Raw genomic sequence first — 15,062 nt, 5'->3', positions numbered from 1 at the left:
TATGTTCGGTGTTTAACTTACCGGTCTATTTAAAGACCCAACAATTTTGGTTGGAGTGGTTGGCAGGCTTATCAGGGGTGCCATGAATCTGGTAAGGCAGATCGAGTTTTTTGTCCAAATTGGATGGACCATCTTTATTTCCTTTGAATGGCTTATTCTGTTGACCGGATTTAGCGCCACTGAATCCGGCGTTGACCGCAATCTGGTCGATATCTTCATTGTTGCTTCGACGCTTGTGTTTGTTGTGTCGTGGCCTGCTATTGTCATCTCTGGCTTCGGAGGTGCGGGGGTCGCTGGTACTGTTGCTTCTACGAGCTAACCATCTGTCTTCTCCCATGCAAAAGTGGGTCATAAGTGCAGCAAGGGCTGCCATGGAATTCGGCTTTTCTTGGCTGAGGTGTCGGGCGAGCCATTCGTCACGGACGCTATGCTTGAAGGCCGCGAGGGCTTCGACGTCCGGACAATCGACGATTTGGTTCTTTTTAATTAAGAACCTAGTCCAGAGTTTGCGGGCTGACTCTCCGGGTTGCTAGACTATATGACTGGGGTCATTGGCGTCCGGAGGCCGGACATAGGTGCCTTGGAAGTTGTCTCTAAAGGCATCCTCCAGATCTTCCGAGCTACCAATGGAGTTCTCTGGGAGGTTGTTTAACCAGTGTCGTGCTGGTCCTTTCAGCTTTAAGGGGAGGTATTTGATGGCGTGGAGATCGTTGCCGGGAGCCATGTGAATATGGAGGAGAAAGTCTTCAATACATACCGCGGGGTCTGTCATTCCATCATATGCTTCAATGTTTATGGGTTTAAACCCTTCCGGGAACTGGTGCTGCATTATCTCATCAGTGAAGCATATGGGGTGTGCGGTGCCTGTGTATTGGGCAATGTCACGACAGAGTTCATATGACATCTGTATTCGGCTTTTGGCCCGAGTGAGGTTATGCACGGCCCCTATCGCCGAGATCATCGGTTACCGGGATGCCTCTGGCCGGGTTGCCAAGTGGGCGATCGAGTTGGTCAGCCACACCATCCTCTACGAGCCCTGCATCACGATTGTCGGATTTTGGGTTTCGGCAAAACCCTTGAGGTTCGAACACTGGGGTGTGCACAAAGATCTCTCCTCCCCCAAGCTCCCACCCTCATCGCGATTAGAAGGCTCAACGCGTCAAACTCACAAAACAAAGGGACACAAGATTTATACTGGTTCGGGCCACCGATGTGGTGTAATACCCTACTCTAGTGTGGTATGGTGGATTGCCTCTTGGGCTGAGTATGAACAGTTACAAGGGAAGAACAGCCTCCTGAGGAGAGGTGCTCTTGTGCTTGGTGAGTTTGTGAGGTGGCCTTGGTGGAATGCATCCGGTCCGAGATGAGATGCCTCCCTGGAATGGTGGCTAGTCCTATATATAGAGGCCCGGGTCCCCTTCCCAAATATTAGGCGGGAAGGGATCCCACAATGGCCAATTTGAAGGGGGGACAGCTGGTACAAGTTATCCTGACAAAATATGGTCCTCGCCTGCCAAAGGCTCCGGTGATGACGCCGTCTTGGGCTCCATGGTGACCTCCGTGTTGCCGTCCTGCTGGTGTTGGTCTTGTTGCACCAATATGGAAAACTTGGCTTGACTCCTCAGGACTCCGCGCCTGCGCTTTCCTCTTTAGCACCAACGAGGAAATGAGGACACTGCGCGCTGGCGCCCGCCTGGCCCTGGTCGTCATGGCTTGCGTCACGGGAACCTCGCGAGGTGTCCCTTGCCTTGATCTCTCCGCCCCTCGCGAGCCAGCCTGGTGAGGCCGCCCCCGAGGAGGTCTCGCGTCGTCCGCCTCGTGAGGCTCGGCCCCTCGCGAAGGTCTTGAGTGTTTGCTGGTGAAGATGGGCCGTATGGGGCTGCTGACGAAGCGACGTCATGGGCCGCAGGCAGGCAAGTCTGGGGACCCGTCTTCCTAGGACACTGACAACGATCAAGTCCCAAGCTCTGGCCAACTTCCTCGTCGACTGGACCGAGACCCAGTACCTACCACCACCACCGGATTTGATGCATTGGCGCAAGCACTTCGACGGCACCAAGATGCGCCTTGGCCTGGGTGCCGGCATCATGCCGTCTTCCCCGAAGGGCGACTGTCTTTGGTACGCGCTCCAGATCTACTTCGCCGCCTCCAACAATGTCGCCAAATATAAAGCCCTTGTGCATGGCCTCCGGATTGCCAAGGAACTCGACATCCGATGCATCCTGTGCTACGGCAACTCAGACCTTGTGGTGCGGTAGTGCTCCGGCAACTAGGACGCCCGCGACACCAACATGGCAAGCTACCGTTTCCCCGTCCAGCAGCTGTCTGGCTTCTTCAACGGCTGCGAGTTCCTCCACGTCCCGTGGGCGGAAAGCGAAGATGCTGATGCACTGGCCAAGATCGGCTCATCCCGGTAGTCCCTCCCGCCCGGCGTCTCCCTCAAGCACCTACACAAACCATCCATCAAGACGTCTCCGGAGTCTGAGTCCATCTTCATCCCTGACAACCCGGTCACGCCTCTGCTCGGCCTGGGGGCTGTCGAACCCGGCTCGGGGGCCGTCGAACCCGGCCCGGGGGCTGTCGAACCCAGCCTGGGGGACTCTGAACCTGGCCCGAGGACTGCCCAAGCCGGCTCGGGGGCTGCAATACTTGACCAAGCCAACGTCATCCTCGACCCAGCCGCTGCCGTCCCCGACCTGGGGGCTGCCGCCACCGGATCAGGGGCTGCTATCTCGGAACCCGCCGTGGTGGCCGTCTTCGCCATGGTGACGGCCCCATCATGGGCCCTGCCCATCTCGGAATTGCTGGAGAATGGGGATCTTCCCATGGACGAGACCGAGGACCGGCAAGTGCAACGCCGGGCGTCCGCCTACAACATCATCAACAACGAGCTCGTCAAGCGCAGTTCGATGGGCGTTTTCCAGCGCTGCGTCGAACAAGACAAGGGCATTGAGATCCTCCTCAACATACATCACGGCAAGTGCGGGCACCACACCGCCTCAAGATCCCTGGTGGCCAAGTCTTTCCTCCATGGTTTATACTAGCCCACAACCCTCCAAGGTGCCGAGTCACTTATCCTCAAGTGTGAAAGATGCCAACGCTTCAGCTAGCGCAGCCACCAGCCAGCCTTAGCACTCCGAACCATCCCGATCACCAAGGCGGCATGACGCATCTGCTAGTGGAGGTAGACAAGTTCACCAAGTGGATCGAAGCACGACCGATCAAGAAGCTGGACGGGCCAACGACCGTCTCGTTCATCAAGGATATCGCGGTGCGCTACGGCATCCCGAACAGCATCATCATGGACAACGGCACCAACTTCGCCAAGGGCGTGCTCGCGCAATACTTCTCCGTCTCCGGCATTCGCCTCGACCTGGCTTCCGTGGCGCATCCGCAATCCAACGGTCAGGTTGAGCGGGCCAACGACCTCATTCTGTCCAGCATCAAGCCGCGGCTCGTCGAGCCGCTCGTCCGTTCAACCGACAGCTGGCCTAATGAGTTGCCAGCCGTCCTCTGGTGTCTCCACACAACACTGAACCGGTCGACCGGGTTCACCCCATTCTTCCTCGTCTATGGAGCCAAAGCCATCGTCTCGACCAACATCGAGTTTGACTCACCACGCGTCAGGATGTACACCGAAGCTGAAGCCAAGGAAGCCCGTGAAGACGGCGTCTACCTAGTCGAAGAAGCACGCCTCTTGGCGCTCAGCCCGTCAGCCATCTATCAGCAAGGCCTAAGGCACTACCACAGCAAGAAGATCAATCCCCTCGCATTCCATGAGAGAGACCTCGTCCTCCGACTCGTCCAGTAGCAAGCCCGCCAACAGAAGTTGTCCTCCACATGGGAAGGCCCCTTCATCGTTAGCAAGGCCTTGTGCGACCGCATCGCCTACTACCTCATCGACGCCCGCAAGTCAAACAAGCGCAAGAGAGATACCGCCGGTGAAGCAACAACCCGGCCATGGAACACGGAACTCCTCCGCCTGTTTTACAGTTAGCCGTGTGCACATATGTATCACTGCCTTTTGTAACCATATGAAACTATGGGGTCCCCGAGCGACGCTCGGGGGATGCCCTTTCCGACCAAGTTATTGTGTCTCACGCACTTGTGCAAATTTCTCTTAAACCCCCCACCGCCGGTTCGACTCGCTCGACCCGGGAGCTCGGGTGTTGGCCGGCTTGGCCACCACCCGCCGCCCTCCTTAGCAATTCTTGGTGTATTCAGGTCACCGTGGCCCTCCCGTTCGCCCTACGCCACAGAACCGGCTTCGGCTGTCGGCCAGCAAGAAAAAGGGGCCAAAACACCAGCAGGCTATGAATACTAAGTTGGGTCCGCCAGATTGCCCAACCCAGCCCCGTCACCTTAAGTTGCCACACGACCGGCTGCTCAACAACCGGCTTCGTCGGATTGTCGTCAGCCGGCCCAGTGGGTGTTTCGCTCGTGCCCAACGTTTGAAAATACTAAGTACCACGCACCTCTCTCAAGGACCGAACTCATTGTCATGGACCAGAGCCCGGCCGTTCGACTCGCGAGGGGGGGAGGCTCAAGAAGGGAGGCAAGCAGGAAAATGGCTCAGAAGACAGAAAGCAGAAGTGAAACACTCACGAAATATTTACATCACAAATTAAACTGGCCCAAGGCCGGAGTTCATTACACTACACCCAAATGCCCCCAGTGGGTGGGTGGACCTACTGCCTAACAGAAATTTTTACTAAGATAAAACAGGACAGCCCCAGCCTCAGGCATCTCCAGCGCCGGGTCACACAGCTTCCAGGTTCACTGAGGCGCCGGTATCTCCCTCCTCCTCGTCCCCATCGCCATAGACGCCCGCCTCCACGGAGCTCCCCTCTGGGTAGTCCAGAAGCAGGCCGTAGTCGTCAGCAGGAGCGACTCCGCCGTCGTCTGTCTGCTCCGGTTGAAACTCTTCATGGATGGCAAATCCGGCGATGTACCTGGCCCGAGCGGCGATCCGTCCGAACTCCGCAGAGCGCCAACTCGCTGGCCCATCAGCATATCCAACGCCACATCCGGATGCCAAGACATCACAAACCTGAGTGCCATCTCGGCGCCGGCAAGGGCGGTGGAGACGCGCCACACGTGGATCCGCTTTGGGCCTGCCTCCAACCACCGAGCTAGCCGCGTAAACTGTTCGGCGCAACAGCGCAAGGCCGGAGTGCGATGTCATCGCCGCGCCGGCCTCGGAGAGCCACCCCATTTGCTCGCCCAAGACTTGCAGTCGAGCTTCGGCGGCAGTCACGATCACCCGGAAGGTCCAGGAAACCCGTGGATCGGTCCCGGAGCCCACGACTCCCTATGGATCTCGCTGGAAGCGGACGGCCTCCTCCACCACCCTGCGTGTCTCTGGGAAGTGCCCTATCCAAAGAAGAGCAAGACAAATCAATAATCAAGGGATGGAAAGCTGGCTTCCCAACCCGGCAGAATCCAAAGAAAGCACTTACTGGCGAAGGACTCGTCCTGGTGTTGCGCTTCAAGCAACGTACCACGCCACTCCCTGGCGATGGAACGGTCACACTCCTGAAGCGTCTTCTCCAGGTCGGCGACCTTGGCGACGGCCACCTTCAGCTCGGCGTTCTTGGCCTCGGCCGCCTTCTCGTACTCCGTGCGGCGATGGAGTTCCGCCTGGTGGGCCTCCCCCACCTTGGCTGCCTCCGCCTTCAGGCGCTCCACCTCGGCCTGAAGCAGGCCCTTGTCGTCGGCCAGCTTGTCACGTTGCTGGCCAGTCTAGGCAAGGGCCCACTGCGCCTCCATGACTTTGGCAGCCTCCACCTTGAGGCAATCCACCTCGGCCTCGAGACGATTGTTGTCGCCCGCCAGCTGCTCCTGCAGCCGGCCGGCTTCATCAAGAGCCCGCCGGGCCCCTGCCGCCTCCGCCTCCGCCACCTCGGCCCGAAGCCGGCCGACGTCGGCAATGACCCGGTCGTACTGATAGCCGCCTCGGATCAGCCGGGTTCGCCAGGACGACACCTCGGCTGCAGCGGTCGCACGACAAGGATTTAGAAAGAAAGGATTACTTTAAGATTCGACCCAACTACTATGTAGTTGGCCCGAATCTTGGGGCTACACCCAGCGGGTGTGCTAGCACGCCCCCAATAAAAAGAGCATGCAGGAAAGATAGATATGGTGACGCGAAGCGCTTCCTCCTTGGCGGCGAGCTGCGCCTTGAGCTGCCGGTTCTTCTCTAGGAGGCGGTTGAAGACAACGACCCGGTAGGAGTCCAGTTGCTGTAAGGAGCAATGATCGGCACAAGATAGCAGTTTAAGATTCGACCCAACTACTACATAGTTGGCCCAATTCTCGGGGGCTACACCCAGTGGGTGCGCTAGTGCGCCCCCACTAAAAGAAGCAGCAAGAAGGAAGATAGAAGACGAAGGGAGAACTTACAAACACGGCACGCTCCAGCTCCCGCGTCTGCTCCACCTCGAAGGTGCTCGGCTCACGGCGGCCATTGTCACCTCCTCCTGGGTCAAGGGGCCGAAGAAGACCTCGTTGGGCCCAGCCCGAGCCGGCTGCGACCCGATGACCTGACGACCCCCTGGCCTGGGCACCAGGGCGTCTTCGCCGCTGACCGCCTCCTCCACGGTCGGCGCCCTCTCCAGCACTCTCTCCGGCACGGTGGTCGGAGTCGCCTGCGGCGCCGCAACCTGCGGCTCCCCACCCGTCGGCGCCGGAGGTGCTCCCTCCGGCGCTGCCCGTGGTGCCTCATCCAAGGCAGCATCACCACCCCCGCCCTTGACCTCCACCCGCTCGACCACATCGGTCCGCTGCGGGGTGTCGTCCTCAACCTCTACGACCTCCCGGTCAAGGTCCAGCACGTCCGCGCGGCAGTCCTAGCCACGCTCCCCCTTCGACGGCGGCATGAAGACCGTCACCGCCGGCTCCTGGCCGGCTCGCGCCCACGACGCTGTGGCACAGACCCAAGCTTGGGTCGACGCCGCCTCCAGCACCACCTCGGCCCTATTCTGGTCCCGCCAAGCCAGACCCTCGGCATCGCCTATCGGCATCCTGGGAACGGGGGTACCCAGACTTGCCTGCCTGCGGCCGAGGGCGTGGCTCTACCAATGGCCTGGTGCGGCCCATCTTCATCATCAACCACTCAAGACCCTCGCGATGGGCCAAGCCTCGCGAGGCGGATGACACCAAGACCTCTTCTGGGGCGGCCTCGCTAGGCTGGCTCCCTAGGAGCGGAGATTTCTATGCAAGGGGCACCTCGCGAGGTCCGCATGACGTGAGCCATGACGACCAAGGCCAGGCGGGTGCCAGCGGGTGCAGGGTGCCAGTTTCCTCTTTGGTGCTAAAGGGGCAGGCACAGGCGAGGAGTCCCGAGGCACCAGGCAAAAGGTTGCCATATCGGTGCAACGAGACCAAGACCAGTAGGACGGCAGGATGGAGGTCACCGCGGAGCCCACAGCGGCGTCACCACCAGAGCCTTTGGCAGACGAAGACCACCTTTTGTCAGGATAACTTGTACTAGTTGCCCCCTTAGAAATTGGCCCCGCCTAAACATTTGGGAGGAGGACCAGGGCCACTATAAATAGGGCTAGCCACCACCATAGCAAAGGAAGGACCATTCAGACCATCCTCAAGCACACCAGCTCATCGAGCTCAAGAACACCTCTCTTCAGGAGGCTATTCATCCATTGTACTAGTTCATCCTCAGCCCATGAGGCAATCCACCACACCACATAGGACTAGGGTATTACACCACAATGGTGGCCCGAACCGGTATAAACTCTCATGTCACATGTTCCTTGGGTTCGGCGAGCTAGGCCTTGAGATCGTTGCGAGAGCGAGCTAGGGAGAGAGAGATCTTCATGCGCAACCCAGTGTTTCAACCTCAAGGATTTGCGGGAACCCAGAATCCAACATTTGGTTCTCCGGGTAGGGGTGTGCCGAAGCTTCGCCTCTCCGCTAGCTTTGTCCTGCTCCTATGGCAGGCGCCGCTGCTCCAATTAGGCCGGAGGGCTTCTATGGATGTACCGCGGGTGTCCGGGCCTTCACCCTCGCTCTACGACAGGTGCGGTGGCCGCGTAAGTTCAAGCCAGAGATGTCGCCCCGCTATGACAGCACGACAGATCCAGCGGCCTTCCTGCAGCTGTACGAGGAAGCCGTTCTAGAAGCCGGAGGCGACGGCTAGGTCATGGACAATAGTTCCCCCTGGCCTTGGCCGGCGTGCCACGCGCCTAGCTTCTCAATCTGCCAGGATACTCGGTAGCCTCCTGGGAGGAGCTGCGCAGTCTCTTCATTGCACGCTTCGCGACACAGGCGCCCCCCGCCGTAGTAGCCCTCCTTGGTGGTTCACGGGCACCACCCACGGGTTGCCACGTCAAGCAGTTCAGCCTCCAGGTGGGCGCCGCCCGCATGCAACAGAGGGCTCCCCCAGGTTGGGCGGCACCCCAGGCCAACCTCACCTTTGGCTCGGAGGACCACCCAGCCATCACCACGGGCTCGGGCGCGCTCCCAATGCTCTGCACACCCACCATATGCAACATGGCTGTGACCAAGACCCTCTTCGATGTTGGAGTCGGCCTCAACGTGTTCTCCGTGGAAGCTTTAGGGTTGCTTCACGCACCATACGACCGGCTCCACCCCACCAAGCCTTTCTCTGGAGTCGACGTCGGCTCCACCAGCCCCTTGGGGCAAATACGCCTCCCAGTCACCTTTGGTACCCGCGACAACTACCGCACCGAGCTGATCGACTTCGACATCGCTCACATCAGCCTCTCGTACAACGCCATCCTTGGGTACCCTGCGCTGGCTCAGTTCATGGTAGCAACCCATCCATCCTACAACCTCATGAAGATGCCAGGGAGCAGCGGCATTCTCACCGTGGCTGGGGACACCAAGGAAGCCTTGACGGCTCTCAAGCTCGCCTTCAGGACCGCCGCGGCACCATGCCCAGCCGACGGAGCCGTCCCAAGGGCTAAGGGGCTGCGCCAGAAAAAAAGAAGCAGTTGTTCACTCAAGATCGGGTTGAAACCAAGCAAGTACCAGTCGAGGAGGACGGGGTCTTGGGAGCCACTTTCACCATAGGCGCCAACCTCGATCTTGACCAAGAAGAGGCATTGGTGAGATTCCAGCGTGCGAACAAGGAGGTATTCGCCTGGGAGATCAAGCAGCTGATGGGGGTCCCAAGGGGGTAATCGAGCATCATTTAAGGGTGTGCCCCAATGTGCGCCATGTGAAGCAGAAGGTGCGATGACAGTCCACGGAGAATCAGTTCTTCATCGTCCAGGAAACCCTCAAGCTACATCGTCCAGGAAACCCTCAAGCTACAAGCTGCGGGTGTCATCCGCGAAGTCCGGTACCCAGAGTGGTTGGCGAACCCTGTCGTTGTGCCCAAGAAAGGCGGGAAGGAACGTATGTGCGTCGACTTCCACAAGCTCAACAAAGCCTGCACTCAAGACCCGTTCCCACTTCCGTGCATCGACCAGATCGTCGACTCCACCGCTGAGTGTGACCAGTTGTGTTTTCTAGATGCCTTCTCGGGTTATCACTAGATCAAGATGGCAGTGGAGGATGTGGAGAAGATGGCCTTCCTGACCCCGTGCGGGGTATACTTCTACACCTGCATGCCGTTTGGATTACACAACACTGGGGCAACCTTCCAGTGGTTGATGCACATCGCCTTGGGCCAGTAGCTCGGGAGGAACGATGAGGCCTACGTTAACGACATCGTGGTAAAATCTCGGGAGGCGAGGACCCTCATACAAGACTTGGAGGAGACTTTCACCAGCCTGCGCCAGGTGGACCTGCAGCTCAATCTAGAGAAGTGCATGTTCGGTGTCCCTTCGGGCAAGCTGCTGGGTTTCCTCATGTCGCACTGGGGGATCGAGGCAAACCCGGAGAAGGTCAAGGCGATAGAGGACATGCGCCTGCCACAAACTCTCAAGGAAATGCAGAAGCTCGCGGGCTGCGTGACCTCGTTGGGGCGCTTCACCTCCAAGCTGGGAGAATGCGCCCTGCCATTCTTTAAGATGATGAAGAAGAAGGGCCCGTTCGAGTGGACCCCAGAGGCCAACCAGGCGTTTCAAGACCTTAAGAGATACTTGACCAGCCCTTCGGTGATGGTCGCGCATCGACCCCTCGAGCCCCTGGTGCTCTACCTAGACGCCACGCCCCAGTCGGCCGACGCGGCGTTGGTGGCTGTCCGGGAGGAGTGCCAGGCCAAGGTTGTGCCGCATAATGCCATACCTTCACCCGGGACAGTGCGGCGCCAAGACGGGGCCACTAAAGCCACGACGACACCCACGGACGATCAGACCCCACAAGACGACGTCTCTGGGCCTGCGGAGGCCATGGTGGGCAGCCGAGCTCCTGAGGTCCCCCTGAGGGAGTCCTGGATTATGGGGTCCTCAAGTGTCCGGGCTATGTGACATGGGCCGGACAGATGGGCCGTGAAGATACAAGATAGATGGCCTTCCCTCGTGTCCATACGGGACTCTCATTTGCATGAATAGCAAGCTTGGCATGTGGATCTGAATATTCTTTTCCCTGTAAACCGAATCTATACAAACCCTAGTCCCCTCTGGTGTCTATATAAACTAGAGGGTTTAGTTCATAGAGGCAATCATAATCATGCATGCTAGACAACTAGGGTTTAGCAATTACGATCTCGAGGTAGATCAACTCTTGTAACCCCTATACTCATCGAAGTCAATCAAGCAGGAAGTAGGGTATTACCTTCATTAAGAGGGCCCGAACCTGGGTAAACATTGTGTCCCCTGTCTCCTGTTTGTGACACCCCAAATTTTTTAAACATGAATTGTTTATTAAAATCTTGCCAGGAAATTAAACTTTTCATTTTCTGGTTTTTCTTTGATTTCAGTACCATTCTTTCTTGGATTTTTATGGAGTTTTTACCCCTAGTAAAAACTTTCCAAATATATTATTGGACTTGTTTTCCCCTCAAGAAAGACATGTCTATTAAAAGAGGATTTAATTGCATAATTATTTCTCTCTGAGCTTTATTCCTTAAAGTGAGTTTTCTTTGGTTTTAGGGCCCCATTTGCACTGCAACCCTTTGATAAATCCATCTAAAATTCCAACCAAAATTTGGAGATGTCATGTGATGTTTTTAAATCACTTTTAGGCAAAAATATATTTCACTCATTTAATATTTTGAGCTCTACACCAAGTTTTCAAATCTGGTCCAGATGGCAGTATTGCACTACAACCCATTTAAATATTTCTTTCTAGCCTCCACCAAAATTATGGGATGTTCATAGGACTATATTATCCAACTTTATGCAAAAACCTAGAGTTGCCCTTTGAAATATTTGAGTGAATCAACCTCATTTCCATTCTAGTCCAGCTTGGTAATTTGTACTGCAACCCTAATATATGTTGCTCTAGTGTCCTTGAGCTTTTTCCTACTTATAGTCCATCTTGCAAAACCCTTAAGTCCAGAAGAGTGGACCCATTGGAGGATTTTGAGTGCATGCAACAGTGCCTTTTTCTTTCTGTCCAGAATCAGTTTTCTCACAAACTTGCACTAACAAGTTTTTGCTTTTGACAAACTAACTTCACCACCCTCTTATTCATCCAAAGAGACACTGATCTGGAGATTGTGGCCACCCCAAGAGTTACCTAGATGCCATTGGCATTCTGTCAAGTACCTTGCGTGCATGATTAGTTTTGGCATGATTTTAAGTTTACTTTGTGAACTTGATCCCCTGACCAGACCAGCATGTCCCCTGGATTTGCCCTAGCCTATAGCCCCACCCTGCTAACCCTCTTGTGGATTGGAGCCACCTAGCATGCCCTGGCATCTCGCCGAACGCTTGGCGTGCACGCTCTGGGCGTGCCCAGAGCGCACGTTTTGAACGCGCACGCACCAAGCCGCCGCGTCCCGCTACCGACGCCCCGCGCTCGCTCTGGCCCTTCCCCCCTCCCAGTCGACACACCGACCCCTCCCGTGTCGCAGAGCTGCCCCTGGAGCTCCATAGTGCCGCCGTCAGGTCGGCCACGGCGGCTAGCGGGAGGCCATAGTGCGCCCTGCCATGGACGGCGCCGCCCAAGCCACAACTCCTCGCCAGCTGCCCTCGTGAGCAGGCCGCCCTTATCCCCAAGCCTGTCCGCTAGCACCGACCCTGCTCCAGCCATCGCCACGTCGCTCTGCCACAACAGAAGCGGTCGGCCGATGATCTTATCCCCAGAAGCGGTGGAACCGACCTTCCCCGGCTATAAATAGCCCCCGACCTCGCTCGATCATCCTCAGACAAGCCGTAGAGTGCACCCCCCCCCCCCCCCGCTCAAATCCCTCTAGAACCACCGTCTTCTCCGCCTCTGGCAACTTCGGCCGTCGCCGCCCCTCGGCTAAATTCGCCGTAGCCGGAGCCCCCTAATCCTTCTAGCACAACCATGCGACTCCCCTCGACCGTGCAGAGCTATTCGACCTCTCAAACACGATCAAAACCCACCGTAGCCCAATTCCCCAATCATGCCCGAAGCTTCCTCCGCCGCGGAGCTCGCCGCCGGTGACTCCCTCCGTCCCCGCCGCCAGTCGACCACTGGGAGGACCGCCTAGGAGTGGCGGATCCATCCCTGCCTTCGGATGCCCTCGAGGGGCCGCCGCTCGCCGGCGAAGATCGCCGGGGCTCCGCCTCCGTTCGGCGAAAGGAGAGGGAAGGCGGGGGACGACTGGCAAACCTGACCAGTGGGCCCAAGGGACCCACTGTCGGTGACCCAGCCCCGCCTCCACGTGTTTTAAGTGGAAGCGCAAAACCTAAAGTACGTTTTCTCTGCCCGAAAGCGTATGCGTATTCGAAACGTTTACTTTTTTCTATTTTATTTTAAAAACAGAGTTTGACTGAAACTTTGACTGGCTATATCTTTTTAAATAAAACTCCAAATGAATTGATTCTTTTTCCTACCCCTCTCAAATTTCACCTAGTATATTTCAAGATTTATTTCAAAAATAATTAGGACAACTTTTTGTACTGTTTTTGAAGTATGTATTATTTGAATATTTTTGAAAATAGGAATTTGGAGGGGAGATATAACTTTCAGAAGTTTTGGAGAGCACCTCACCTCTCCACACCTTGAAGGCAAGCATTCTGAACCCTGACATAATATATTTTGGGGATTGTTTGATACGGTTATAACCCCACCTCAACATGAAGCATTAGTTATTTTTATGTGACGATATGATCATACGCTTTGAGTGCAAAAAATGAAAATTCTTGATGTTGGAAATGGATAAGCTTGTGATAGAAATCACCCTCATATGCCTCTCATGCCTACCGGGAAGGACCCGGGAAAGTCTCTGTCTTGTGTAGACACGAGCTTGTCCCTCGTCGAGATGGTTATGACCGGTAGGGCAGGGGGAGGTATGATAAGTGGTGGTTGTGTCTGATGGCTGTGAAATATAATTCTTGAGCTAACCATGCAGGAAATACTTAAGCCTCCTAAGTCGGCCGTAGATCGAGTCTTGTTCCAGTAACCCCCATACTTGTTTCGTGCTGCCACTTGCCCCTGCCGTAGGTAGGGTACGGTTCAGTAAGTTGTCAACCCCTGTCCTAGCACACACCATACAGAGAGGCCATGGTGGAAGATACCAGTTGTAGCTGGTAGGCATGCCACCTGGTCCGGGGGCATGGGTGTTTCCGGTTGGGACCGAGAGGGGAGGCCACCCCTTAGAGCGCGCGATAAAAATTTGATCCCATGCTACACGAGGTTGTAGCCTCCCCACTTAGAGTTTTGCTTAACAGGTGTCTGGGTGATTCCAGACATGAGTAAAGTTAAGCTGGTGTGTGCAAGTCAGGCGTGTTTTCGACTAAAAGACTGTAGACGGAATTAGTTCTGATGGACTAAAGAAATCCGTTACTCATGGGTAAAGAGTACACCCTCTGCAGAGATATTGAACCTATTCGAATAGCCGTGTCCATGGTTAAGGACTACAGTCTAGGATGGGTCAAACGTCGGTCTTAGTGTCGGTCTTCGGAGGAGAAACTACTAAACCAGAATATTGATTATGACTTGTAATATATGATGGTTATGATTATTATCACTGTGGACTAACCGTTTGCATTGTTTGAAATAATGAATATCCCTGGGATGGTACTACCTCCTGGATATTCATTGTGAATATGATTATATATAAGCCCTTTATGTGGCGTCGCTCAGACGCCCGACTGTGGCATGTTTGTTATTTCATTTACTTATAAGCCCTTTTTGTGGTGTCGCACAGACGCTCTACTGTGGCATGTCCATTATTTCATTTACTTATAAGCCCTTTATGTGGTGTCGCACCGACGCCCGATTGTGGCATGCTTCTTATTCCTTTTATATATAAGCCCTTTCTGTGGTGTTGCTCAGACGCCCGACTGAGGCATGCTTCATATTAGTATCCTTTCGAGGCGTCGCTTTAGACACCCGATCGGTGCTTTATATTTTTACACCCTGATTGTTTACTCATGATTTATTTAAATGATCTACTTGCGTGCATCATGAACCTTATTTCATAACTGATGAAGTGATCATAGAATATTTTAAAGCATGATTTTCAGTGGCTATATTATACCTGTGTTCTTAATGTTTGCGAGTACATTCAAAGTACTCACTCGCTTGTCCCTGGCTATTGTCTTGGCCAGATTTCTTGCGTGGAGAGGAGCGTTATGATGACAGCCCCGGAACCCACGCAATGGAGATAGCAGCCTTGCGAAGATAGGAGTTATCCTGGTCAGCTGTTCCTGTGGGAAATGGAGTCCCATAGACGCTGGTGACCCGCAAACTGCTTCCGCCTTCAGCCACTAGCAAACCAATTGTTATACTCATAGGACAGGATGGTCTTGTACTACATATTATGTACTTTGCTTGGAATTTCTGTATCAAGTTGGTGCCTCATCAGCTAACAGTAATCCTGGAGCTGATGAGCACAAGGGCCATTTTCTGGGAAATTATATCCCGAAGAACCGGTCCTGACACTGTTACCCTTGAGGGAGTCCTGGACTAAGGGGTCCTCGGGCGTCCGGCCTATTGGAGATGGGTCGGACTGATGGGCTATGAAGATACAAGACCGAAGACTCTCGCCTGTGTCCGGA

Source organism: Triticum urartu, chromosome 3, assembly GCF_003073215.2.
Source record: "Triticum urartu cultivar G1812 chromosome 3, Tu2.1, whole genome shotgun sequence".
Lineage (NCBI taxonomy): Eukaryota > Viridiplantae > Streptophyta > Magnoliopsida > Poales > Poaceae > Triticum > Triticum urartu.
The sequence above is the reverse complement of the archived record's forward strand: the minus strand, read 5'-3'. Positions refer to the sequence as shown.